This window comes from Schistocerca americana, chromosome 3 (genome assembly GCF_021461395.2).
Source record: "Schistocerca americana isolate TAMUIC-IGC-003095 chromosome 3, iqSchAmer2.1, whole genome shotgun sequence".
Classification (NCBI taxonomy): Eukaryota; Metazoa; Arthropoda; class Insecta; order Orthoptera; family Acrididae; genus Schistocerca; species Schistocerca americana.
Window position 1 is genome coordinate 145,622,586 of NC_060121.1, and position 27,449 is coordinate 145,650,034.

The 27,449-nt window shown below is 46.0% G+C and overlaps 1 long non-coding RNA gene and 1 other non-coding gene across 2 annotated transcripts in view; one reads left to right on the forward strand and one right to left on the reverse strand.

Moving 5' to 3' along the window:
• LOC124606801 overlaps positions 1-27,449 on the forward strand; it is a 647,945-nt gene that overhangs the window by 575,029 nt on the left and 45,467 nt on the right. The gene's annotated exons all lie outside the window — the stretch shown is intronic.
• Trnas-gga lies at positions 15,029-15,112 on the reverse strand. Its single transcript is given in 2 exon segments — positions 15,029-15,063; positions 15,073-15,112. It is a non-coding gene; the product is annotated as a tRNA-Ser (tRNA).

Genomic DNA, 27,449 nt, shown 5'->3' on the forward strand with positions numbered 1-27,449 from the left:
TGATTCGTGGATATCGGCGAATGGAAAACCAGGCGGCATTTGTGCCGTAGCGTTGTTTTCCTGCTTTCTAGTGCCGGCTGTGACGCGCCATTACTCTATGTACCTGCGGTCTCCTCGCTTCTCGTGAGCTGTCGTCCCGTAACGCTGTTGGGACGTCGGAAGTCGGTACCCGTGTTCTCTGTTCATGTTGGCGGGTGGTTAGGCTATTTCTATTGCCTCTCTAGTCTCCCTCCTGAAAGTAAGAGGCTGTTTCGCCAGCACGCGAGCTTCACCAAAATCAATCTGTTTGCCGCACTCATCCTGGTGTTGTGCCACCGTTGCCGTGGTGTGTTGTCTTAGTCGGATATATTTTTCGTGTTCAGATATTCATGTGCTGTTGGGTCGCCTCGTGTCGCCTATATACACTAATCCACAATCGCACTTGATGTCGTAAACTCCAGCAGCATGTAGTTTGTCAACTGTATCTTTCGTTGTACGAAGAATATCTTTTGTTCTGTTGCCGTTTCGGAAAATCGGCTGGACGCCTGCTCAGCAGATAATTTTGCCCATCCGTTCAGTGACACGTTGAACATACGGTATTAGAGCTGTTTTGTGCTTCCTTCTGCTCTCCTCTATTGCCTTCATTCTTTGTCGCCAAAGTTATATTTAGTGGTTTCATCCTATAACCACTGGTACCAAGAATGGACTTGAGGTTTTGTAGTTCACCCTTTAGATGTCCCTCATCGCTGATCCTGTGAGCCCTCTTGGTTAAAGTGTGCGGAGCGGACTTTGATGAGAGGAGGCATGTAGGTACCTGTCAGTTCTGGTTGGCATCCTATATACTCTATGGCTCAGTTTACCATCAGGCTTTCTGCAAACTTCCACCTTGAGGAAAGGCAGCACGCCACTCTTTTCTGCCTCCGTAATGAATTGTATTCTGCTATGCTGCTGTTTCAGATGGTGGTGGAAATTTCGTGGCTCTTCTTCGCCATGTAGCCAAATAACGAAGGTGTCATCAACAATTTAAAAAGGTGATAGTAAAGTAGAAACAATATTAAGAATTCAGAACGTAAACAACTGCAACATGCATAAATGTAGACGAAAATATTCTTCTTCTTTTCCAACTTATCGAATTTGCACACATTCCGACAACTGGTTAATGTGCTCACTATGGGGTATGCCCACGTCTGGCAGCAGTACATGTCTGACAAGGTCGGGTGTCATCAATCTCACGTTGAGGCAACATCGAGCGATCTTCCTCCAGAGCTGTTCGCAAGTTTTGGAGAGTGGTTAGTGGATGCTGATGTGGTGCAACCTCGTCTCTAGTGCATCCCAGACATGCTCTATGGGATTCAAAGTGGGAGAACTAGCAAGCCACGCTATACGTGCAGTATCTTCCGTTCCCAAGAAAACATCAACCACCCGTGCTGTATGAGGTCGAGCATTATCGTCCATCAAAACAAAGTCTCGGCTCACAGCACTTCGCAGCAACCGCACATGAGGTCCCAAGACATCGTCACCATACTTAACACCAGTTAAATATTGCCGATTAACCTGTACAATATCATGAAGAGGAGTTGGTGTGGTCAACATAATCCCTGCCCACACAGTTAAGGATCCTCCACGATATCGATCTCTTTTCACATGGTTTGGCTCCCGAAATCGTGTTCCACGTTCCCTCCAGACGTGAATTCGTCGAGAATTTCTCTCCAGACAGAATCGGGACTCATCTGTGAAAAAGAACGTTGGCCAACTGCTCGACCGTCCAGATAGCATGTTGACGGCTTCACTCTAGACGTCCCCTTCTGAAAAGACGCGAGATAGGTACGGATACACCAGGTCTCTGACAATGGAGGACACTCTGCAAATGCCTTCTGTACACCGTTTGCCTCGATACAACACGTCCAGTGGATGCTGCGAGGTCAGATACGAGTTGCCGTGCAGTTCTAAGGCGGTACCGTCGTGCCCTTACACCCAAATAACGGTCCTCTCTTTCTGATGTCACAAGTGGTCAGCCCTGTCCTGGTCTTCGGAATACTGTTTCGGTCACTGTAATCTGTCGCCACATCCGAGAATCAACAGAACGATCCACATTAAGTCATTGGGCTACATCAGGTTGCGACTGTCCTGCATCCATTCTTCCTATGGCCTTTCACTGCAGAGAGTCTGGTAGGCGTCTTCTCTGTGCCATAATGCACCGTCTTGTGTCTGTCTACGCAGCGGGTCTGCATGATTACATAGTGAATTAGATACAGGACGGGAAAATAGCGGTTTGTTGTTTCAATTTTGGAGACGAGTCTAGTTATTTATTATAGTTCCAATCACAGACCACAGATTAATTTCTCTCAGTGATGACCGTCTTCAGACCCGAGTAGATACAATATACGACAAATATATATATAAGTCGCAAATATTCTGAGGAGTATAAAAATTGTACTGAATACTTAAAGTTTTAACTTTTTAAATGAGCTTGTGTTGCTAATATTATGACTGCGCCATCAGCATACGTAATGATTGCGATATTAGTAGTATGCAGCACCTTCTCATGTCTGAAATGGTCATCGTTGACGGAAATTAAGAACCTGTTTGATAAACATTTGTGATCTGTGACTGGATTTGTAACAAAATAAACTTTCTCGTGAAGAAGCAGCTAGACAGAGCGATAACATTTCGCAAGCACAAAAACCGACGACAGAAGCATGTGGCGTAGGAAAGACGGTACAACGTGTTAGCGGAATCATAACGTCTTCATGGGCTGCAAGAGTGAGTGCTGTCTTCAATTCGCCAGCCGAAGCATGTCAACGGGAACCTAGACTTACTCAGACGGTCGATTTTAATAAATAATTGGTCCACAGGACTGAGTTATAGTAATACAGTGGAGGAGAGTATCGTACGGGTCTCTAACATCCGTTCCCAACTATAACATAAAATTGAGTGTGAAGGCTCGGAAACGTCCGTTCTTCGCCTACTCAAATACTTTGGTTTGAAGATCAGAAAATATAACCGTGGACCCATCCTGCTTAGGGATCGGAGCGATGGTGCTGCCTCGAGAGCTAGACTGACGGCTGTATGTTTATTAGTTATTACCTACGGAGAACAGTAGGCCTGTGGTTTATCTGGACCAAACTTGGATTTCCCAAAATCTCACGAACAAAAATTTATGGCGCGACTGTACACAATTTTTCAGCCAGAATACACTTGTGATTCTCGCCTTTTCCACAAATTGAAATAAAAAAGTATTTTGCTTGAAAATTTCTTGTCGCATTAGTTTCTCTTCGTACCCAGTGACAAGATTTGTATTTTGGAATTACTCCGTCATATGTAGTAATAAAAAGTCCCTTACTTATCGATTGAGCGTAGAGGGAGGAGATGCAGGAACCGTGCGCCACCGCTCATGGTCAGGTGCTAGTGGAGGGGGTTTACAGTTGCCTTTCTCCGACCTGTTATGAAGGGTGAAGAGTGCATTGCATCTGTGTCGTGTGGGTGACTGTGAGTAGTGCTTGTACAGAGCTCGAATATTTTTTTCGAATTTTTTAGTACCATTTGAAATTGTCACTAACTGCCAGTGCTGTAGTGACCTTGACCCTCCTAGCATCGTGACTGCCACCGTGATGTATGGACCAGTTCGTTGCACATACTACACAACCGCCTGTGTAGATTGATGTTTCTCGTTTCACGATAACGTTTATGGAAGGGCACAGGGGTTCCAGCGGACATATTGAGCCGCGTTTGGAATTTGGAGAGCGCGCTGCGATCTCCCGGGGGACTCGGCTTCGGCTGGAGCACCACCGTAATTCAGTTCGGCCCGCACCTGGGCACGTAGCGCAGAGGGCGCGCACTGCACCATGATGAAAGGCCCTTCAAGGCGCCTCTCGGCTCACTTTGTTTCTGACTCCCCCTTGATAGATCGCCTCCGTTATGAATAAGTAAGCTCGCAAAATAGCCTCTCCGTCAGGCCAACACGCCATCGGTACAACATTGATTTTTATATTAAAAATGCCTTTTAAGCTCTATCGACTATGTGTCATCGAAGGTTTCGCGAAACGAGGAAGAGGGAGAGGGAGGGAGAGAGAGAAAGAGAGAGACAGAGAGAGAGAGAGAGAGAGAGAGAGAGAGAGAGGAGAGAGAAGAGAAGGGCGCCCTGGGTATGACGAATGGACTCGCTATCTGGGCGACCTGCCGCGTGTCGATAACGGCTGTAAAGAGCGGGAGACGCCCACTCAGCAATCCTTCTAGGTGCTCCAGGCCGCTCTAATATATCTGGCTGTACTGGCAAAGGTCTGCGCCGTGGAGGACATCCACTTCCCTGCATTACTCCGCCTATATTTCAGCTTCATTTCCATCCGTACGACGTTTTCTTTGCTCTGCCCCGTCTCATAACGTACTGCCCCTGCTTTTATTTCCTGTTTTCCATGCAGCTACACATTTCACGTCTGAAATTTCGACGGGATCCTCATGTATTCTCAGAACACCGCTGTCCTGTCCGTGGCTATCTTTTCTATGTTTCTAAATAAGCGCAGTAAAAATAAAAAAGGGAGGTTAGTGTTGTGACCAGATGAAACTACTTTCGTCCGGCCGCAACTGTAGGTTCTTTGATTTCTGTGGGAGAAGACTCATCAAACTAGACCACACGAAGTTTATTACATAAATGACGTAGCGTTGTTTATTTCGGGTTGGGACGCGTTGGTTAACTTGGCATTACAACTTCCTCCTGATGTTATTGCACCCTGCTGTGTGCAGTGCTCTGTGCATCCAGTATACAGAGTTGAAAATATAGGTCAGGAACAGATATGATTTCGTCCACTGGATTCCACAGCTGACGGAATCTGCACGCACTAGCACAAGTATGTAACAGCATTTCACACCCCTTAATGCTATGCCCAACTGATACCAACGCAACACCCAAAGCAGGATGCGACGAATGCTGTGTTCAGAAACACGTGTGCCTTTTTCTGGAATGTATTTTCTAAAACCATTACAAATACATGCTTTTAAAAACAAAGTTGTTTTCAATTCCAAGGTTCGTTTGAACATGGCATTGGTTCCCTGGGGAAAGACCAACTTATAAACTGATTTGCTCAGTACCAGAGGTTTCAAAATGGTTCAAATGGTTCTGAGCACTATGGGACCTAACATCCCTGGTCATCAGTCCCGTAGAACTTAGAACTACTTAAACCTAACTAACCTAAAGACATCACACACATCCATGCCCGAGGCACGATTCGAACCTGCGACCGTAGCGGTCACGCGGTTCCAGATTGAAGCGCCTAGAAGCGCTCGGCCAAAGCGGCCGGCAACAGAGGGACGTAGGGACATACAGTGTACCGTGTACTCCGAGCGATGGTGCAGCTGTGCATTTTCCACATTTACAAATCATTTTCAGGGGTCAGGGGAGCGATAAATGACTGATGAATAGTACACTGACTATAGATAAACCGTCAGACCCATGAATTTGTGATTTGGTTCTTACCCAGTTGCCCACCAAGCAACGCATACAGACAAGAAATTGTGTGTATTAAACGGCCAAAGTAAGTGGGGTAGTTTTAGCTACTCGGTCGTTTTCGCACGTCTTTACCAAGGACATAGTCCACGAAACAATGTAACGTCTCTCTGCGCGTTATGTCCCTGTTAATCAGGAGTGATGAGCGGAGGCAGAAATTAGGGGCAAACAATTACTGTCAGTGAAATCGACTATCGGACCATGGTTCACCTCCTTCAAACGTAATACATTCGTCGAAGCATTCCTTATGAACCTCCACCTCAAACAAGCGCCTAGCTACGACATCGAGAGGACCACCAGTAGGCAATAGATGTGGCGTGTGCTTGCTGATGCAGCACATTCTTACATGACATGTTATGTTCACCGTTGCGGGGATAGCCTATTGTATAGCAAGGGAGTTTTCCACTAATTGGAGAGAGAATAAGAAACGTTAAGCGCTGCGTATGTGTTTTAAGGGCTGTCAACTCGTACTTAACCTGATAGAGAGAAACACGTGTAGTCCTGGGGCAAGAGAAGACCCCTGACGGTTAAAGTGGGCCTGGCGCGGATAATTCGCTCGTCTCCCAAGACCAACCATGTAACGCCGTTTTGTTTATGTTTCTGTGGCAACGCTTCACTGTTGCCGCATCGTTAGGCAGTTGTCTGTGGTCTTCAGTCAGTGTTGTGGTAGCCCTTTGCTGTTCGCAGTTGAAAGCTGGCGACAGTTCTGCTTTAGGGGATATGTTGTCGCTGTGTGGAGTATAACCATACTCCTCAGGGACATCGTGCGCCACACCACCTCTAGCCTTCATAACGGCTTCAATTCGGCAAGGAAGAGGGCCACATGGTTCTTCAGGTATACCATATACAGCTGAAGTCGCTTATTGCTGACTAGATGTTGATGACTACGATTCACCTTTTGTTCCAGATAGCCATAAACATTTACTATAGAGTTAAAACAGTGAGATTTAGGGGGCCAATCGATGTGCGATAGGTAGGGACAGGAAAAAGTTGTTTTATTTTATGCCCAAACACGTCGTTATATTTTGACTAATTCGGCTTTCCTTTTTGCCGATTTCGGGTGGTTTTTAGCCAATTTTGGTGCTATCTTTTGCTAAATTCAGTACTATTTTGTTGCCAATTTCGTTGTTTCTGAATGACCTTTTTTTCCAATTACGGTGTCCCTTGCTAAATTTCCGCAACAAATTCGGTGCTATTTTTGGCCATGTTCGGTGTTATTTTTGCCCATGTTCGGAGTTATTTTTTGGCTAGTTCGGTGTTATTTTTGCCTATTTTGACCTTCGGTGTTACTTTTGTCTATTTTGATTTTATCTTTTGCCAATTTAGAGTAATTTTTTGTTACTTTATGTGCTATTTTTGACACATTTGGTGTTTTTGTCAATGTCGCTGTTTTTTCCCATTACAGTGTTACGTTTTTTCCCTCTTAGGTGTTTATTTTCTCTAATTTCGGGGCTATTTTTTGGTCCCACTTTCCGTGTTATTTTGGGCCAGATTCGGTGTTACTGTTTTACCATATTGTGCCTTGCTTTTTTGCCAGATTCAGTGATTCTTTTACCAAATTCGATGTAATTTGTGCCAAATTTTGGATCCAATGGCTCTGAACACTATGGGACTTAACTTCCGAGGTTATCAGTCCCCTAGAACTTAGAACTACTTAAATCTAACTAACCGAAGGACATCACACACATCCATGCCCGAGGGAGGATTCGAACCTGCGACCGTAGCGGTCGAGCGGTTCCAGACTGTAGCGGCTAGAACCGCTCGGCCACTTCGGCCGGCCTCAAACTTTGGTGTTCATTTTTGGACACTTTTGGTGCTATTTTTCACATCATTTCACAGTTGGTTACGTGGGAAATGAATCGTAATTTTCAGATTATAGGAATACATGAACCTCAGCCTGAAGGAAAATGAAGGCAAAATGAGTTCCACCATTTAGTAACTATGATTTACAAATATTGCTGTACTCTTGATCTCAGATTTAGTAAATTTTTTGTGCGGGAGAATGACAAAGTTCACAATATTTCGTAATAATCGCACTAAAAACCACAAATTTCGCGTTATTTTTCACGTTAACTCTTTCGCGAAATTTTCCTCTTCCTCACGATAAGGTGTCTCATTGTTCGTCTGGTGAGCTTGCTTCCTTCAGTACGCTGTTTCTTATTAACATTAAATATTACTGGTTTATGCCCTTTGTCTATTATGCTGAACCATTGCCTTATGTGTCGTTCACTGCGTAATAGTTGCACTAGAAATTTTCCTATCGATCATGTATTTTATTCAAGTAAAGGTCAATGTAATATCTAGTACCAGAAAAATACAACGATGAGTTATCATCAGTTCGAGGCAGACGCCAAATGTATTGTTGGTGTTGATCTTGAAACGTCTCCTTAGAAAAATTATTAAATTACTGTGCTGGTAAACCCCTTACGTTATTTGATTTTCAAACAGCTAAGCAGAACTGAACGTACTCAGACGTTTCTCTCTTTACTCACTCTGATCATCACTAAACTGACACACAATATTTTTAGCGCAACGCAATCTGACTTTCAAAAATCCCTACAAAAGAATGGCCCTGACTAACAATAACGTATACCTTTCATGAATCACTTACCTCACAAAAATCTTCATTACCCCAACTACTGCAATACAGCGAGCGCCAATACTGCCAGCTAAATAAAAGATTCAAACTACTGAAGTCACTAACTACCGATAGGCATAGTTAGCAAATGAAAGATTTTGATAGAGAACAAACAATGTAATTACGTTCATAGTGTTCAAAAGTCATAATATATATATATATATCAGTTCATGGCATCCAGTCTTACAAATTTAGTGTCTCTGATGGACACACGTCCAGATCATCCGCTCTCAAAACTCTGCCATCTCTCTCCCCACATCCACCACTGCTGGCGGCTCACCTCCAACTGCGCAACGCTACGCGCTGTTAACAGCCAACTGCCCAACACTACAATAGCTAATTCCAACAATGCAAACCAGCCACAGACGTCACACAGCACAGCCAGTGATTTTCATACAGAGCGCTACGTGGCGTTACCAACATAAAAACCTAAACAGCCTACTTACAATCTTTTTTTGTGCGTCCGGCTTTAGTTGATAATCCATTCTGAGACGTTAGACATGTAACGAGCCGATACATTTGTGCCGCCTAGCGTTAAATTATCTCACAAGAAAACACAAAAGCTGAAGCGAGACAGTGAACGGGGGGAAGTTTTTTGCGACCTCAGCAAAGCTTTCTCGTGAGCACATCTTATTTGTGAATTAGCGCGGTGAAACTTTCGGATAGCACACCCCGGCGTTTTCCCAACTTGTCCGTTTCCCTGCGTGGCGCACGTACGCATAGCGGCGTAGCTTATGCAGGAGGCGGCGGGTCGCGTTCTGCAAGTAGCCGGCCATTAAAGCGTGCAGAGCAGGGACGGGGCGGCGTTAGCGCGTCTGAGAGCGGCCCGTAATGAGATTTTTACCTGCTGCCGGCCCTAAGAGCTTTCGGATGAGCTGGGACGGCTTTCTTTCCTAACTTAATTACCGCTAATGCAAATGTATACCGAGGAGGAGCCGAGCGGTGTTCAGAGGGACGGGGGGAGTTCCCGGCCACGCTTCGCCTCTTGGCGAGGGAGCCCCGCCTTTGGCCGGGCGCGGCGTCTCTCTCCTGTGATATGGCCCCACTCTGGGCGCCGGGGTCCCTTCAGCGGGGGCTCTGCCCATCACGCCAGACCTGCTCCGACGTCTTCAAAAAGGAGCACGAATCGCAGCAAAAACATGACTGCACAGTCCAATCATTTTACTGCCATCTTGGGCAGAGGTATTTACTTTTACGTTAATAAAACCTAAGTGGAAACAAGGTACTTGGAGCAGACGATACTGCCTCAGAAATACTGAAATAGTGGGAGAACCAGGCAGGACGTGCAAGATATATGAGACAGGTGACATACCATTAGATTTCAAGAAGAATGTACACTATTGGCCATTAAAATTGCTACACCACGAAGATGAAGTGCTACAGACGTGACATTTAATCGACAGGAAGAAGATGCTGTGATATGCAAATGATTAGCTTTTCAGAGCATTCACGCAAGTTTGCCGCCGGTGGCGACACCTACGGCGTGCTGACATGAGGAAAGATTCCAACCGATTTCTCATACACAAACAGCAGTTGACGGGCGTTGCCTGATGAAACGTTGTTGTGATGCCTCGTGTAAGGAGGAGAAATGCGTACCATCACGTTTCCGATTTTGATAAAGGTCGGATTGTAGCCTATCGCGATTGCGGTTTATCGTATCGCGACATTGCTGCTCGCGTTGGTCGAGATCCAATGACTGTTAGCAGAATATGGAATCGGTGGGTTCAGGAGGGTAATACGGAACGCCGTGCTGGATCCCAACGACCTCGTATCACCAGGAGTCAAGATGAAAAGGATATTATACGCATGGCCGTAACGGATCGTGCAGCCACTTCTCGATCCCTGAGTCAACAGATGGGGACGTTTGCAAGAGAACAACCATCTGCACCAACAGTCGACGACGTTTGCAGCAGCATGGACTATCAGCTCGGAGACCGTGGCTGCGGTTACCCTTGACGCTCCATCGCTGACAGGAGCTGCTGCGATGGTGTACTCAACGACGAACCTGGGTGCACGAATGGCAAAACGTCATTTTTTCGGATGAATCCACGTTCTGTTTGCAGCATCTTGATGGTTACATCCGTGTTTGGCGACATCGCGGTGAACGCACATTGGAAGCGTGTATTCGTCAACGCCATACTGGCGTATCACCTGGCGTAATGGTATGGGATGCCATCGGTTACACGTCTCGGTCACCTCTTGTTCGCATTGACGGCACTTTGAACAGTGGCCGTTACATTTCAGATGTGTTACGACTCGTGGCTCTACCCTTCATTCGGTCCCTGCGAAACCCTACATTTCAGCAGGATAATGCACGACAGCATGTTGCAGGTCCAGTACGGGCCTTTCTGAGTACAGAAAATGTTCGACTGCTGCCCTGGCCAGCACATTCTCCAGATCTCTCACCAATTAAAAACGTGTGGCCAATGGTGCCAGAGCAACTGGCTCGTCACAATACGCTAGTCACTACTCTTGATGAACTGTGGTATCGTGTTGAAGCTGCTTGGGTAGTTGTACCTGTACACGCCATCCAAGCTCTGTTTGACTCAATGCCGAGGCGTATCAAGGCCGTTATTAGGGCCAGAGGTTGTTGTTCTGGGTACTGATTCTTCTTGATCTATGCACCCAAATTGTGTGAAAATGTAATCACATGTCAGTTCTGGTATAATATATTTGTCCAATGAATACCCGTTTATCATCTGTATTTCTTCTTGGTGTTGCAATTTTAATGGCCAGTAGTGTATATGAGATAGGTGACATACCCTCAGATTTCAAGAAGAATGTAATTATTCCAATTCGGAAGGAGGCAGGTATAGACAAGTATGAATACTGCCGAACCCTCAGTGTAATAAGTTATAGCCTCAAAATATTACGACGAATTATTTACAGAAGAACGGAAAAATTGGTAAAATCTGATCTCGAGGAAGATCGGCTCGGGTTCCGAAGGAAAGTTTTGCATAACTTCGGTTCCGAGAGGTTCGTTACCCGTACATAAAATTGCAATAGAGGTCAACATAAGCATCATTTACGCCCTTTTTATTGCTCTTGAAAGCCACACATTGCATGTTGTACCACCATACAGCGAGACCTTCAGAGGTGGTGGTTCAGATTGCTGTACACACCGGTACCTCTAATACACAGTAGCACGTCCTCTTGCATTGTCGCATGCCTGTATTCGTCGTGGCATACTATCCTATCAAGGCATTGTTGGGCCAGATTGTCCGACTCCTCGACGGCGTTTCGGCGTCAGTCCCATAGAGTGGTCGGTGCATCACGTCCGTTCAATCCATCCTAGGCATGTACTATAGGGTTCATGTGTGGCTAGCCACTCTAGTCGAGCGATGTCGTTGTCCTGAAGGAAGTCATTCACAAGATGTGCATGAGGGGGCGCGAATTGTCGTCCATGAAGACGAATCCCAGGCCAATATGCTGCCGCTATGGTTGCACTATCGGCCTGAGGATGGGATTCACGTGTCGTACAGTCGTGCCGTACCTTCCATGACCACCAGCGGCGTACGTCGGCCTACGGCACTCGCTGGACAGTATGTCTAAAGCGTTCAGCCTGACAGGCTTGCCTACAAACACGTTTCCGACGATTGTCTGGTCGAAGGCATACGCGACGCTCATCGGTGAAGAGAACGTCATTCCAGTCCTGAGCGGGCCCATCTGTACCGCGCTGCATGGTGTCATGGTTGCAAAGATGGACCTCGCCATGGACGTAGGGAATGAAGTTGCGCATCATGCAGCCTATTGCCCACTGTTTGAATCGTAACACGACATCCTGTGGCTGCACGAAAAGCATTACTCAACATGGTGGCGTTGCTGTCAGTGTTCCCCGAGCTATAATCCGTAGGTAGCGGTCATCCACTGCAGTAGTAGCCCTTGGGCGGCCTGAGCGAGGCATGTCATCGACAGTTAATGTGTCTCTGTATCTCCTCCATGTCCGAACAACATCGCTTTGGTTCACTCCGAGACGTCTGGACACTTCGCTTGTTGAGAGTTCGGCCTTGAACAAAGTAACCATGCGGACGCGATCGAACCGCGGTACCGGCCGTCTAGGCATGGTTGAACTACAGACAACATGGTCCGTGCATCTCCTTCCTGGTGGAATGACTGGAACTGATCGTCTGTCGGACCCCCTCCGTCTAATAGGCGCTCCTCATGCATGGTTGTTTACGTCTGTGAGCGGGTTTAGTGACATCTCAGATCAGCCAAAGGGACTGTGTCTTTGATACAATATTCGCCCGCATCTCGTGGTCGTGCGGTAGCGTTCTCGCTTCCCACGCCCGGGTTCCGGGGTTCGATTCCCGGCGGGGTCAGGGATTTTCTCTGCCTCGTGATGGCTGGGTGTTGTGTGATGTCCTTAGGTTAGTTAGGTTTAAGTAGTTCTAAGTTCTAGGGGACTGATGACCATAGATGTTAAGTCCCATAGTGCTCAGAGCCATTTGAACCATACAATATCCACAGGCAACGTCTATCTTCAGGAGTTCTGGGAACCGGTATGATGCAAAACTTTTTTTTGATGTGTGTAGATGGATTAGGGTATAGCAACCCATTAGGCGGATTCTGGATTGTGCCAGATGCCAGCTCTTGGTGTCACTAGGAGCCGAGAGAAAGATCCCAAGTCGTAGCTGGGAATGACATGTTACACTCGTTTCTGGTAAGAAAACCTTTTTACATTGTTACACTAGTTACTACCAAGAAAAGCTGTTTACTTGATGTAGTTGTTACTAATTTACCCTTCATAACTACTGATAATCTACAATTACAATAGAAAAAATTGATAGCAATATTAAAGAAGAAAACTAACACTAACATAAAGTGAGATAGAGAGGGCATATAGGAAAAAAGAATAGGAAAAAAACACAATAAGAAAGAGATTTTTTGTCACTGTTATTACGCGAGTATTACTATGTGTATTTTTAAGTAATCGTAACTAGCCTCAGTGTTCAGGATACTTTACGTCCAGCTTATTTTTCACACTAGCTTCAGAAACCGCGTGAATCCGTAGCAAATCGACGGCGTAGTAGCGTATTTTCCTTTTCACCATCTGTGTGATTGACTAGGTATCGGAGTTCCTTTTTTCGGCGATTTCACCGACAAACGTCGGAAAATTTAGTAACTACTGGTGGATGTCAGCAAGGTGGATGGAACAGCATTGTGGTCTGAAGAGAAATTTTTGCCTCACGTTCTCTAGAATCGTCGGTCCAGCCCACCTAAAAGCCACTCTTGACCGACTTCAGAGTGGTTCCGTTCAGATGGTTCAAAAAATGGTTCAAATGGCTCCGAGCACTATGGGACTTAACATCTGAGGTCATCGGTCCTCTAGAACGTAGAAATACTTAAACCTAACTAACGTAAGGACATCACACACATCCATGCCCGAGGCAGGATTCGTACCTGCGTCCGTAGCGGTCGCGCGGCTCCAGACTGAAGCGCCTAGAACCGCTAGGCCACACCGGCCGGCAGTGTTCCCGTGTACGAAGATTATGTTCACCAGAACATGATGACTAATGAGTCGGAGGAGGAAGTCGGTGCCTCTTTGCAACACACAGTTGTGTCCTCAAATAACAGCATGCGCTCTGTGAAGACATAAAGCAAGTTTGATTCCATCAGGAACCATTGTGCACAGCGAGCGTAGACTATAAAGGCAATCCCATTAGTTTTGTTTATTCTTGCAATCCTATATTTCGGCTATAAATAACCTCTTCAGTGCATTTTCGTTACAATTCGACAGACTCGCGGCTGTTCATGCCACCATATGTTCTTACAGGTGTACAGGCAGAAGGATATTCCTGCCTATACTCCTGTAAGAAAATATGGCTTCGCAGTATTACCAAGCTAGATGGCACTGCGGTTCGGGCACTGCACATGTTATCTACATCTACATCCGTACTTTACAAACCACTGTGAAGTGCATGGCAAAAGATAATTCCCATTGTACCAGTTGTTTCGGCTTCTACCCGTTCCTTTCACGTTTGGAGACCGGGAAGAATGATTGTTTAAACGCCTGTAAGTAGTGTAATCTTGTCCTCGCGTTCTCTACGGTATCGATACGTAGGGGGTTCATTATACTCCTTGATTTGTGATATAAAGCTGGTTCTTGAAACTTTGTAAGTAGGCTTGCACGGGATAGTTTGAATTTGTCTTCATGTGTCTGCCAGTTGGTATTCTGCATCATCTCCAGACACTCTCTCAAGCCTCAGACAAACCTGTGATCATTCGTGCTGCACTTCTCATATCAGTTTCGCGAGGAACAGTGTTAAATAGGGAGCCGACCTTCCTGATTCAGATTTTCGTCGTTTGCCTAAAATGACTTTTGCTGAGATTTGGTCGTCTGCTATCAGAAGACCACGCCCCGTTTCCTTTCCTTGTCCAAATACCGGTTCTACTCCACCTTCAGTCTCAAGTGACCATTACGTCGAAGGAATAGGAACACCAGTGTGGCTTTTGAACAGTGCAGATGTTCATTTGGATCCGCTCGTGGTTCATTTCAGTTGTGCGCTGATCTTTTGTAATATTCTAGGTGGTCCTTCCACGTATCTGTAAGCAGTGTTCTCCTCTTTCGACATCGAATTACATGAATTATACGCTTTGATTCCATTGTTCGTTTCACGATACACTACTGTGTAAACAAGCACAACAAATACGTCATAAACAAGCACACATATATTCTGTTGGAAAAAAATCGCAACACCAAAAAATAATTAATGTAGTGTAATGAAATTTTGGTAATACGTTTACCTAGGTAACATACTTAAGTAATTAATATTGCAAGATCACGGATTAATGCAAGCGCTTGATAAACAAAATGGCTCTGAGCACTATGGGACTCAACTGCTGTGGTCATTAGTCCCCTAGAACTTAGAACTACTTAAACCTAACTAACCTAAGGACATCACACACATCCATGCCCGAGGCAGGATTCGAACCTGCGACCGCAGTGGTCGTGCGGTTCCAGACTGTAGCGCCTTTAACCGCTCGGCCACTCCGGCCGGCCGCGAGATAAACCATTGCAAATGTTAAATGGTGGTACTTCAACAAGAAAGTTGAATGCTGCCGTGCAAATGTGCATGCATTATGTTGTACAGTTACCGAATGTCAGTTTGGCTTGCCTGTTGTACTTGGTCGATCAATGCAGGAATCTGTAAGCAGTGTTCTCCTCTTTCGATATCGCATTACATGAATTATACGCCTTGATTCCATTGTTCGTTTCACGATACGCTTCTGTGTAAACAAGCACAACAAATACGTTATAAACAAGCACACAGACACTTGTGGATGACGCAGGAGATGGCGGCCGATAATGTCCCATATGTTCCCGATTGGAGACATTCCTGGGGATCGAGCAGGCTAAGGCTACATGTTGACACTCTTAGAGCATGTTGGGTTACACCAGTAGTATGAGAGCGAGCGGTGTCCTGTTGGAAAACAGCCCTTGAAATGCTGTTGCTGAATGGCAGCACAACAGGTAGAGTGAACAGATTTACAGTCAGAGTGCGTGAGATAACCATGAGAGTGCTCCTGCTGACATACGAAATCGCACACCATACCATAACTCCAGGTGTAAGTCCACTCAGTGTGTCTGGTACGCAGACAGGTTGGTTGCAGGCCTTCAGGTCGCCTCCTAATAGTTAGTTGTGTCATTGTGGTGCCAGCCGCTGCTCAAATCGCTGCTGCAGATGCACCAGAACCATGCACCGAACACAATGGTCTTCCCTCTCGGTAGTGCCACGTGACCGTCCGGAGTCCTATAAACCGTACATTCTCATGACCAGCGCTGCTAGCGGTCACGTACAATGGCTACATTCCACCCAAGTGTTTCTGCAATATCACAGAAGGAACATTCAACTTCTTGAAGCCCTGTTACTCGACCTCGGTCAAACTGAGTGAGGTGTTGACGAAATAAATCTCGGGTGAACAGCCTGGTTTGAGTGTGCTTAAGATACAATATTTTAGCAATCGATCACGTTGCCACCATCAGGTGGGCCGGCGCCAGGTGTATATAGGACAATCCCCCTCCCGCTCCTCCCTCAGGCGCTTCCTACGAGTCGGTGCGGTCGGCGCACCACACGCGGTCCAGGTACAGCGTCCGTTCTCCCGCCGTCTGGGCGCTGCGTCCTAGGTCTTCTCGTTCAGGAGGGTCTGCCGACACCGCTCTCGTTATTCTTCCCTCCTCCCCCGAAGTCGGCACAGTTTTTCTTCTTAATCCGGGTGATCGCGGGTTCCCACGCCTTGCCAAGGATGTAACCGCTGTCACGGTTTAGATGTGGCTCCCTTACTCTGATCTCTATGGCTTCTTTGATGACACAGTCCCAGTATTTGGAAGTCTGTGTCAGGACTGGTTTGGTCATAATCCATGGTGTGGAGTTCCGACAGGCAATGCTGCAGACAGAAGCGTGCCTCGTCAGTAAAGACAACGTCATTCCATTCTGCCGTCCACATCCGTCTGTCATCACACCATTGGCGACGGAGACGTCTGTGGTTCTGCGTCAATGGTAAACGAAGCAATGGACGTCTTGCGGACAGACCACTCTGCTGTAAACGGCGCAATGCTCAGCGATTGCCGACTTACTGGGCTGTTGTAGTCCAGTGTGCCGTTTATGTTCTCGGCATCGGTCCTCAGTGGTACGAATGGTCTGACCTATGTATACACTCCCGCATTGGCAAGGTATCTGGTAAACGCCTGATTTACGTAGACCGAGGTTGTCCTTGACACTACCAAGAAGGCTCTTGGTTTTGCTTGGAGGACGGAAGATGGTTTTCACTTGGTGTTTACGTAAAATGCGTCCAATTTTTCCGGATAAGGCCCACAAAATGGAATAATAGCCAAGGCCGCCGCCTCCTGAGATTCATCCTCAGTTTCCGCCGGTGCTGCAGGAGTGGGATGTAGAACTTTCCGAATTTGCCCTTCCTTGTAACCGTTCCTCCGAAACATGGTCTTCACATGGTCCAGTTCTTGTTGGAAACTGTCCCTATCGGAGATGGTACAAGAGTTTTGAGCACGCCATTCTTTTGTGCCGGGTGGTGGCAACTATCCGCATGTAGGTACAAATCGGTGTGCGTCTTCTTCCTATATACGCTGTGGCCCAAAGTGCCGTCAGCTCGTCTTCTAATGAAAACATCTAGGAAAGGGAGCATCCCATCCGCTTCTATCTCCATGGTGAACTTAATATTCTCGTGCCTGGAATTGGTGTGCCAGTAGTGAGGTGTTGATATAGGCGTCTTTGTGGCCTTAAAGGTATTCTTGACTGACACCATCTCACCACGTCCAATCTCAAAGGTAACTAATGCTCACGATCGTCACAGCGTGTGCTTAAAGCAAACCTGATTCACGTCGTCTAGGTGGCGCTATTAGCGCCACTCCCCTCCGATTGGTGCGAAATATGAATAGACGTCATGTTACAGATGTAGAAACGCGCCCACCAACTTTCGTTTGTGACCCACAACTTCTTCCTTGGTGTTGCGATTTTTTTCCTCGTCATTGTATGTCATAAACTACCTTTTTCCGATAATGTTGTTTTTTTTGTATCAGAAGTTTAAATTGTTTAAATGACCCGTTTTGCCGATGGATCGACGAGTGCTAAGTGTGACGAAGACCAGTTCATGTGTTGTGACGTACCGAACGAGCGTGACGCTGCTAGAGACGGTCATAATAATGTGACCCTAGCTGTCAGGTGTCAGCGTCGCTGTAATATTTCAACAGGGAGCATCGGTCAATAGCGGGGGCGAGCGGGCGTCCGCGCGAGCAGAGATTGGCTGGCTGTCGCGGCGCGGTGTGGCGCGCTGCGGCTGAAAGATTCAGGCGACGGTGAGCGACAGATTCGCGGCTAACGATGCCGGCCGCTGCATAATAGATGCCTGCCCGCGTGACGTCAGAGCGCCACGCCGCGCAGCGCGCGCTGCTACTGTGCGATTTCTGTCGCGGCGCGAATGTCAGCCGCTCGCGTTTCTCTCGTGCTTTTTGGATGGCGGCGCTCCTGGCGTGACTGACAGTCCAGAGCGAGCGAATTTCGTTCTGAGGTCACGTGCTTATTTGTCGCTGTAGTGTGAGGGGTCAACGTTTAGAGTGGGCGTCTTAGATTTCAGTGTGTGACAAAGAGTACTTTTTGTGGAAGTCCATCGTTCTCGCGGACGTGGGACAGAGGCCGATGACATAAAGAAAGAAAACGTACCACCACAGCCGTATAACCAAAGAAATTTATTTCAAATGACTAGTTTCGGCGTAAAACTTATGTCTTCTTCAGCTCGAAACCAGAAAAGTACTTTCATTCCTAAATATCTTCAACATTTTGCGGCCCTGTCAGCAACTGTATAAATATTAATTTTAATTTTAATAATGAACAGCCTCAGTTGCACCGTTTTCTAGAATTTACCTAGGTTTCAGTCGGGATAATCCAACCTTCTTTAGAATAACAGTATCTACCGTTTGTCCATAGTGGACATCGTCAAGCTAAAACTACAAATCCACAAATTATCGTCAGACTGTAAAACTTATCTGGCACTGCCTCGGCCCCACTTCGCGACCTCGATGCGGCAGCCACGAGTGCTGTAGGTAAACGGTGCAACGGAGGCAGTTCATTATTAAAATTAACTTTCATTCCTAGTATTATAAGCATTCTGCGATACATGCGTCAAGGAGTGAAAATACTGTTTTGGTTTGTAGGAGACCTGAAGATGGCGTAAGTGTTGCGCTTAAACTGGTCGTCTGAAATTAATTTCTTTGATGATCGAGCTGTGGTAGTTCTTTGTCTTTATTGAAGGGTATTCCTGTTTGAAGACTTCTCCTGTTTCATTTACGGATGAAACCTGGGAACAGTAATGGCTTTACGCCTCTTTGCCAGTTGTTTGTCTTATTTTATCTTTACAGCCGTGACGGGAACGGTAACGTGAAGGTTCAAATGGCTCTCAGCACTATGGGACTTAACTTCTGAGGTCATCAGCCCCCTAGAACTTCAAACTACTTAAACCTAACTAACCTAAGGACATCACACACATCCATGCCCGAGGCAAGCTTCGAACCTGCGACCGTAGCGGTCGCACGGTTCCAGACTGTAGCGCCTAAAACCACTCGGCCACCCCGGCCGGCGGTAACGTAAAGGACTGAACAGTATACATAAGAGTAGTTTCCAGTTTAACAGTCAGTTCTCGTACTTTCCAAAGTGGATATACTCAACATATTGGCCTTAATTGACCTTTTGCTGCTTGAAAGGATCGTAGGAAAAGTAACTTCGTGGAAACATTTGTAGGAACACACGGGACAGAAATAATGAGTAAACCATTAAAATAAGCAATTTCCAACTGAGGGGGTAAAATTTGTTAATTGTGTACCATGTTTACGCTCCAAGTTACAAATTTTGCTCAACGTGACGACCTTCTGCATCCGCGACAGCCTGGAACCGCACTAGACATTGCTGTACGGCTGCCTGAGCCGGCCGCTGTGACCGAGCGGTTCTAGGCGCTCAGTCCGGAACCGCGGGACTGCTACGGTCGCAGGTTCGAATCCTGCCTCGGGCATGGATGTGTGTGATGTCCTTAGGTTAGTTACGTTTAAGTAGTTCTAAGTTCTAGGGGACTGATGACCACAGATGTTAAGTCCCATAGTGCTCAGAGCCATTTGAACCATTTTACGGCTGCCTGAAACATGGGATGTTCGTTACCTACCTTGCTACGTTGATGTTCGACCTCCAACATGTGTTACTGTCCCGTTGATGAACCCTTTCCTTCGGGTAACCCCACAGCGAGACATCATACTGGTTCAAATATAGTGATCCTGGTGGCCATGCAGTATTTGATCGATGGTCACTGATTCCGCTTCCTCCAAATGTGTTACGGAGTAGCAAATGACCTCATGAGGAATATGAGGTGCATGAAAACAGTTGAGTCCAAAGTATCTCTCTCCCGTAGAGCAGGGATCACATGTTGGCGAAGGAGATCGCAGTAACGGGTGCCGTTCACGCTGCTTGTCCTTGGGGTCCGAGTTGCTGCACTGCTCGAAGAAGGCACATTGCGTATAGCACTCTCAGCCATAGCAAAATAGCTTCTTCAGCAGTTTGTGGCGCAGCTGGCCGTCGGCCTCTGCCAGGAGAGCCGGCCGGTGTGGCCGTGCGGTGAAAGGCGCTTCAGTCTGGAACCGCGTGACCGCTACGGTCGCAGGTTCGAATCCTGCCTCGGGCATGGTTGTGTGTGATGTCCTTAGGTTAGTTAGGTTTAATTAGTTCGAAGTTCTAGGCGACTGATGACCTCAGAAGTTAAGTCGCATAGTGCTCAGAGCCATTTTCTGCCAGGAGAAGTTCCCAGATTGTCAATGCGGATTTCCGAAGCATGTTCTCCAATCCCCGTGGGGAAGAAGGCCCTCTCCGTACTTCTTTAATGTGTCAAAATTCGCGAGGAGCAGCAGCATTGTTCGCTGTTGTTTTGATCAAACAGCCGTGCCCACCTTGTCCAGACGCATCTTCATTGTCTGCAACTGTAATGCAAACTCATGGTTGCATTTCGGTCCTACGTCGGCGTACCAGTACCAGCGCCTAATGGCAACTCACGTTACACTATTAACAATGCAAGTACTACAGCGCACGTCTGAACATCATTGCTGTAAAGCTGGGACCCTTGCTACACACTGTTTTCCGTCTACGCTGGTTAAAGTGGCGAAAGTTTAATTCTAACCACCATCTATTTCTTCCAGTGTGTGGCGGCGCCCACCCTTAAAAATGGAATGTAAAAGTTAATTAGTGCCTCAAGCGCTGTAAGTTCCGCACCGTAATAATTTTGATGTGGTGAACCACCGCAATAAGGGACCTAAAGTAAGAATACCTGGAAAATTTAATTTACTAGTACAAGAATTCGGGGCCCTAGAATTATTATCTGACTGTGTTGAAAAAACGTTCAAATGGCTCTGAGCACTATGGGACTTAACATCTGAGATCGTAAGTCACGTAGAACTACTTAAACCTAACTAACCTAAGGACATCACACACATCCATGCCCGAGGCAGGATTCGAACCTGCGACCGCAGCGGTCGCGCGGTTCCGGACTGAAGCGCCTAGAACCGCTCGGCCACAGCGGCCGGCTCCGCTGCTACAAATGCCGCTAACAACCAAAGACTACCAGATGACAAGTCAGAGTGTCATTATTTGTCACAGCTTCATGCAGCAATCAAGTAACGGGACAGTGCACTAAATTATCGCGACAAAATGAGAATACTGTACCTTCTTTTCTGTTCACCATGGAAATAAAGTTCATGTTCCCCAAATTAAAAACAGTATACAGCGTGTGTACGACAACTGTTCACAACGTACGTGGTGGTGTGGAAGAAGTCGAGATGGAACAGTTTGATACAGGACACTTGCGGTCTATCAAATCCGGAAAGTACCTCTCACGGAGATATAGATATAATCGGGTAAGTAGTCACTCTTAGGAGGATATATGCAGGAACGGACTACAAAAGACATATATCACCTAATGCTTTACAACGTATTTCGCCTCTTAGTATGTGCATTATAATTAATACAAATTTTCGGCAGTGCCTTGAAATTAAAGAATGATGTTCTGTTTAAAGTCGTCTTTTGTGAGTGATCATTGAGAGGTAGTCTGCGGATTAACCATCAATGGTTTGCATAGAGGATGATTTGTGACGATTTCCTCGCCCTCATTTTGATAAATGTGGAAATAGTTCTTTTCTGCTTAATACTCAGCGCACAAGAGGGTCTCGGTAGCTCAGTAGAATGTGCCATACCAAAAATGCAGAAGTCACAGGTTGGATCTCCAGCCACTCCAAGGATAATAGTCTGTCACTTCTCGCACTGTATAAAACGCCCCATTCCGCCATTGTTCGGAGAGTACGTTGAATTGTAGCATCCTCTATATCTAGCAGGGTAGGTCAGTGCACATATCGGATGGAGCAAGGCAACGGCGTACCAACTCCAAAAGACAGTGGCTGATAAAGTACTGTGGTGTTCAAACGAACCTGCAGGTTGATGGCAGCTGCACCTTTCTCTACTCACACACACACACACACACACACAGTGAACACGAATACACTTAGGGAAGAGTAATTCGATTTCCAGTCTAACGGCCTACGCATCTGTTCCTCCTTTGAATTAAGGTGGCTTTGCAGCACCAGGCGGGACATTTTTCGCACAAAAATTATGATCGAAGCAGACCATGCAAAGTCAGATGGGAAACACGTGTCTTTTTACCATGAGGGTCTGATGTCATGAACGTGACTGTTTTTAACCCCAGTTCATAATTATATACATTGTCAATCTTGTGCTTAAGTTTACTGAACAATAATAAAATGCGTGTGACATGGCTTATCCGTATCCAGCAGAAACACTATGATGGTACAGAAAACGATCATTGCAACCGTCGTAAGGGTGTCTGATCAAATGGTATAATATGGCACACCGTATTGGAACTAGAGGAAAGGAATGAATAATGGAGTTACAGGGGTGAGGACTCCCATTGTACTGATGCATCGCTAATACACTGGGTAAATATTTGAGATTAACTACAGTTAGCAGGTACGAGTTAGTACCATTGCCTTTCATTTTCTATTCAGTTTATAACCTCCCTGCCGCTATAATTTGCTGATTCTTAATCGAAACAGTTTTCTTAGCGGCGGTCGGACATGGGTAGTGTAGGAGTATGGATAAAAGAGAGAACTCGCTTGGTACAAAATCTGACCGTGTTGCTAAAATATTTAAGTTATTCAGTTTTAAGCGCAAAAGATTGCATTGAAACAATAACAGTTCATACCATTTAATTCGTTTATTGAATGTGGCCCAAGCGACTGGAACAAAGCGCAGGTGACTGCTGTGTATAAGAAGGGTAAAAGAACGGCCCTGCAAAATTATAGACCAATCTCCTTAACGTCGATTTGCTGGAGAATTGTTGAACATCTATGGATGAAGGGTAACAGGATAATTCCATATTTCTACATTTCCGAAAAACGTTTGACATGGTTCCCCAATGCAGACTCTTAACGAAGATACGAACAGCTTCCCAGAATACGGAATAGGTTCCAGATATGTGAGTAGCTCGAAGTCTTAACTAATAGAAACTATTACGTTGTCCTCCACGGCGAGTGTTCATCAGAGACAAGGGTATCGTTAGGACTATTCCAGCGAAGTGTGACAGGACTGCTGTTATTCTTTGTTTACGTAAATGATCTGACGAACTGCGTAAGCAGCTATCTGCTGCCGTTTGCTGATGATGCTGGGGTGTACGGCAAGGTGTCGAGTGACTGTAGGAGTGTGCAAGACGACTTTGGGAAAATTTCCAGTTGGTGTGATGAATGGCAGCTAGCCGTAAATGTAGAAAAAGCTAAGTTAATGAGGATGAGTAGGAATAACAATCACATAAAGTTCGAATATGATAATGTTGGTTTGTGGGGCTCTCAACATCGTGGTCATCAGTGCACGTCCAAGTTCCAGTCTTTCCATCTCCAGTCTCGCCACTACCAAAATGATGATGAGATGATGAGGACAACAGAAACACCCAGTCCCCGGGCGGAGAAAATCCCCGACCCGGCCGGGAATGGAAACCGGCACCCGTGATCCAGAGGCACCGACGCTAGCCACTAGACCACGAGCTGCGGACACTTACGTTCGAATACGGCATTAGTAGTGTCCACTTGGCGCAGTCACGTCGATAAAATATCTAGGGGTAACGTTGCAAAGCGCTGTGAAATTGAACAAGCATGCCAGACATGTAACAGGGAAGGCGAATGATGGAATTCGGTTTGTTGTTGTTGTTGTTGTTGTTGTTGTGGTCTTCAGTCCTGAGACTGGTTTGATGCAGATCTCCATACTACTCTATCCTGTGCAAGCTTCTTCATCTCCCAGTACCTACTGCAGCCTACATCTTTCTGAATCTGCTTAGTGTATTCATCTCTTGGTCTCCCTCTACGATTTTTATCCTCCACGCTGCCCTCCAGTACTAAATTGGTGATCCCTTGATGCCTCAGAACATGTCCTACCAACCGATCCCTTCTTCTAGTCAAGTTGTGCCTCAAGCTCCTCTTCTCCCCAATTCTATTCAATACCTCCTCAATAGTTATGAGATCTACCCATCTAATCTTCAGCATTCTTCTATAGCACCACATTTCGAAAGCTTCTATTCTCTTCTTGTCTAAACAATTTATCGTCCATGCTTCACTTCCATACATGGCTACACTCCATACAAATACTTTCAGAAATGACTTCCTGACACTTAAATCCATACTCGATGTTAACAAAAAAATGTTCAAATGGCTCTGAGCACTATGGGACTTAACATCTATGGTCATCAATCCCCGAGAACTTAGAACTACTTAAACCTAACTAACCGAAGGACAGCACACAACACCCAGCCATCACGAGGCAGAGAAAATCTCTGACCCCGCCGGGAATCGAACCCGGGAACCCGGGCGTGGCAAGCGAGGTCGATGTTAACAAATTTCTCTTCTTCAGAGACGCTTTCCTTGCCATTGCCAGTGTACATTTTATATCCTCTCTACTTCGACCATCATCAGTTATTTTTCTCCCCAAATAGCAAAACTCCTTTACTACTTTAAGTGTCTCATTTCCTAATCTAATTCCCTCAGCATCACCCGATTTAATTCGACTACATTCCATTATCCTCGTTTTGCTTTTGTTGATGTTCATCTTATACCCTCCTTTCATGATACTGTGCATTCCGTTCAACTGCTCTTCCAAGTCCTTTGGTGTCTCTGACAAAATTACAATGTCATCGGCGAACCTCAAAGTTTTTATTTTTTCTCCATGGATTTTAATACCTACTCCGAATTTTTCTTTTGTTTCCTTTACTGCTTCCTCAATATACAGATTGAATAGCATCGGGGAGAGGCTACAACCCTGTCTCACTCCCTTCCCAACCACTGCTTCCCTTTCATGCCCCTCGACTCTTATAACTGCCATTTGGTTTCTATACAAATTGTAAATAGCCTTTCGCTCCCTGTATTTTACCCCTGCCACCTTTAGAATTTGAAAGAGAGTATTCCAGTCAACATTGTCAAAAGCTTTCTCTAAGTCTACAAATGCTAGAAACGTAGGTTTGCCTTTCCTTAATCTTTCTTCTAAGATAAGTCGTAGGGTCAGTATTGCTTCACGTGTTCCCATATTTATACGGAATCCAAACTGATCTTCCCCCTAGGCCAGCTTCTACCAGTTTTTCCATTCGTCTGTAAAGAATTCGCGTTAGTATTTTGCAGCTGTGACTTATTAAACTGATAGTTCGGTAATTTTCACATCTGTCGACACGTGCTTTCTTTGGGATTGGAATTACTACATTCTTCTTCAAGTCTGAGGGAATTTCGCCTGTCTCATACATCTTACTCACCAGATGGCAGAGTTTTGTTAGGCCTGGCTCTCCCAAGGCTGTCAGTAGTTCTAATGGAATGTTGTCTACTCCCGGGTCCTTGTTTCGACTTAGGTCTTTCAGTGCTCTGTCAAACTCTTCACGCAGTATCATATCCCCCATTTCATCTTCATCTACCTCCTCTTCCATTTCCATAATATTGTCCTCAAGAACATCGGCCCTGTATAGACCCTCTATATACTCCTTCCACCTTCCTGCTTTCCATTGTTTGCTTTTCGGTTTATTGGGAGAATTTTAGGAAAGTGTGGTTCATCTGTAAAAAAGAGTGCATATAGAACACTAGTGCGACACATTCTTGGATACTGGCCCCGTATGTCGGATCCCCACCAGTTCAGATTAAAGGAACACTTAGAAGCAATTTAGAGGCGGACTGCATTAGGTTTGTTACCGCTAGGTTTAATCAGCAAGCAAGCATTACGAAGATGTTTCAGGAACTGAAATGGGAATTATTGGAGGGAAGGCAAAGTTGTTTTCGAGCAACACTATTCAAAAAATGTAGAGAACTGGCATTTGAAGCTCACTGCAGATCGATTCTACTGCCGCCAACGTACGTTTCGAAGAAGGAGCACGATCAGAGAAATTAGGGCTTGTACGGAAGAATATAGACACATAGTTTCTCACTCATATCATTTGCGAAAGAAAATGATTATTAGTAGTACAATGTACCCTCCGCTACGCACTATACGGTCGTTTGCGGGGTATATATGTAAATGTAGACACGGAACACACTCCCTAACAATGGCTAGACTCACCCATGTTCGTAGTAACAGTTAAATTTAGTTACTCAGTCACGGGACTCGACGGCATGCGACCGTTCAACGCGAAATGTGAACGAATCTCACCGTGAGTGTCACGTGTCGCGTAAAGGCTCGTGAGTCGTAGCGCTTGACGTTGTTGAACGGAACAGACACACAGTGCCTTCAGCCGGAAAAGGCGCGCTCAGCTCCGAATGTCCCAGAGAATCAGCGATGCGTGAGGGCTACGATTGACCACGTCGTAACACTATCGATGGTAGTAGCCTTACAAGTTCTGACGTGCGAAAATCACTAGATCATTCCAGCCACTAATTCGAATTAGTTATTTCCAAGACGAGGGAGGCTGCTGGGTAACCACTGTTCAAGCTCTTCGGAGACTAATGTGTATCCAGAATTTATTATCCGGAGGAAAAAATCAAAATAGGTGATTCAGTTGTGTAAATTGGTCTTGCCGTGAGATTAATCGACACCAGTCGAGTGATATTCATTGTGTCATAAAATCAAAGTTTTATCTTCCTCACGGTCGAATTTTCCCGCTTCAACATCTCCGTGCTTCACTTTACACACACACACACACACACACACACACACACACACACACACAGAGAGAGAGAGAGAGAGAGAGAGAGAGAGAGAGAGAGAGAGAGAGAGAGAGGGGGGGGGGGGGAATTTCTGGAAGCTAATTATTAGACTATAATACTCTCCTGTAGCAGAGATCGCTACTTCTCACTTGTGAATGGCCTCATGATTCGGAGGAAGCCGCTTCGAGTCGTGGTTGTGAACACATTTTCAGCGCAGGGATAGAGGCAGTGACGGCGTAAAATTTCTGATCAGCGGACTCTGCGCCGATACTGTGATTTAATTTCCGAAGTTCTCTGAAGTCTCTCATGTAGAGACGGCATGTGGCAGTAAGTAATGATGACCTATCCTTCGGATGGGAATCCCTTGGTACTTTTCGAGACGTGGTCCTGTGTGTTAACACGGACTTCGCCCTCACCTTCTTACATTATCAACGTCGTCTGTATGAAAAAAATTAGGAACAGCTCTAGCCTGGACTGCGTAAGGAAAAGCTCTAGCCGAGACTGCGTAAGGTAATCCCTGAGAGCACGCAGCGCTGTTGCCAGACTCCAGCTGCGAAGCGCTAACGGCAGCGTCTATGCGGGGGTTTTCAGAAATTGCCGCTACAAAAGTCTAGGAC